This window comes from Sinocyclocheilus rhinocerous, unplaced genomic scaffold, assembly GCF_001515625.1.
Source record: "Sinocyclocheilus rhinocerous isolate Xijiao unplaced genomic scaffold, SAMN03320098_v1.1 scaffold4307, whole genome shotgun sequence".
Taxonomy (NCBI): Eukaryota; Metazoa; Chordata; class Actinopteri; order Cypriniformes; family Cyprinidae; genus Sinocyclocheilus; species Sinocyclocheilus rhinocerous.
Genome location: NW_015642331.1, coordinates 39,840 through 42,191, shown reverse-complemented (window position 1 = coordinate 42,191; position 2,352 = coordinate 39,840).

The window sequence follows — 2,352 nt, the reverse complement described above, 5'->3', positions numbered from 1 at the left end:
AGAGGGAAACCCCTCTTCAAACTCATCGGCCAGATCCACCTACGATCCCAATGAGCTCATTCTCCTCCGTGCCTCAGCAGCGGTGGGTCCTGAATCGCGGGAAGCAGATGGCTGCCTGTCTTTCCTCGAAAAGAGAGACAAACGAGAGCGGAGCTTTTTCATTGGAAAAACGCTCGCAGTGCACGCCGATTGCCCCCTCGGAGACATCGCATGCGTGCTCTTTGCCCGTACAAATAACGCATAGATCATGTGTGTCATCGGATGTTTGAACAACGACAACACGGATGCACACATCCTCTTAAATGCTTTGCTAGTGCTCGCCATAATGATATGAATAGATCGCTCTTACCACAGAAATGCACGCTTCAAACAAAACAGTCAATGAAGACAAAGAAGAGGATGATGTGTTCTGCCGCCGACCAACTTGTTGGTGTTTTTTCAATGTATGCTTCAGACACGGGTCACGACGAGGCGACCCCTAGAGGACGCATTTTGAAGTTCCCATGAAAGGGTACCTGCTGTTTTTTAGTGTTTAGAAAACTTTTTTAGTGTTCTTTTATGTGTAAAACTATATTACACATAACATGGATGGAGCCAAACTTTGCAAATTTTGTAAACCATTTGCATAAAGCAAATAAAAGATGAACAAGATGTAAGTCTTGCTTATCTTCATGAATTCAGATTATAGATCACAGGGTTTTTGTTTTTTAATAGTTGCATTAAGCCATGTCATGATTTCATGATTGCGTTAAGCCATATCTTGATTTCAGTTTGGATTCAACCAAATGAGCAGCCTAAATGAGCCTTATCACCAATGCCCACAAACCTCAGTAAACTGGAGCAACGCTGTAAAGAAGAGTGGGCCAAAATTCCTCCAGAACGATGTGAGGGACTTATAAATTCATACAGAATGTTATTACTTCAACTTTTTGCCGCCATAAGTGGATCTATAAGCAACTAAATCATAGGCTGTCCTTAGTTTGTCACCTATGGCTTTTCCTTTTTTGCCTAGTTTTTGTTAAATTAATAATGACATGGTGTGATATGTAATGTGTAGTTGTTCATCTGAGGTTTTATTTTCCAAATTTTAGACCTGCCAAGGAGCAGATTATTATTATTATTTTTTAAAACAGATACAGAAAACCATGGAACTCAATAGGCTGTCCTTTCTTCTTCACTGACTATTTCTGAAGGTGGCAGCTGCAGTAACACAATGACTTTACCAATTGGTTATTGCCTAAATGCACTTATTCCATAAACCTATGGCTATATTAATGCAGCATTAATGCGATTAGCACTGTTGTCTGAATTTCTTCAGCATCGTGTGAACCCTTATTTATTTATTTTTTTTGTACTTTCACAACCTTCACTTTACACACACATTGCACAAAAGCAATTATTTTATCTTTTTTTTTTTCCTGTAAGACTGAATATAGTTATGCAATTGTGGTAGACCACATCATACACAACCGCTCCCTGTAAAAACCGTGTATCATACAAAACAATACAGTTCTAATCTATACAATTTGAATGGTAAATGTTGCAACTTCAGAAACATCAGTGAATAGACCTAACAGTTAACAATGGCCAGAGGCGAGAGTGACAAGGAACTGTAGAACTGGTGACAGAAATAGAGAAAAAAACCTTGGGAGAAACCAGACTCAGTCGAGGGGTCAGTTCTCCTCTGGCCAGACGAAACCAGCATGGTGTGGTTTAATTCCAGGCTGCAACACAAGTCAGACTGGATTGATATTATTCAGAAAATTCCTCCAGTTCCTTCTCTTTGATGATTGTGGTACATCACATGGTGAAGGAGTCGAAGCTGGCCACAGGGTCTGTGCAGAGGACTAGTTTGGTTCTCATAGTCTTTGCTGAGCATCTGTGCCGATGGCTATGTAGTCGGTGAGGTCTTCACAGGGGATCTGTCTCTATGGCTTGTCTAGTTGTTGTGGTCTCCACTGACATTCAGGGCTGTTGGGATTATCACTAGGTGCTGATCCACCATCTGATCTAGATATGGACTGGATTTAGTAACCTTGGATATATATATATATATATATATACACAACAGTTCGTTCTGGTTCTCAAATCGTTTGGATTGGTTGAGAACCGTGAGATATTGTACTGGTATCGCTACAGGAACGCCCTTTCACAATTTTGTATCACTCCGCTTGTTCTAGCCGGGTCTATGTTTTTTTATTATTATTCACTGAGCTAATTGTAGAGTATGTTAGTTAATATAAGAAGAAACGTCTAGCTTTGCGGTCTCTCTCTCTCTCATTTGGATGCACGACTTTCCGCATTGTTTCTCTCTTATAATCTCATTATTTCTCACTAATAACCTAACTGAAG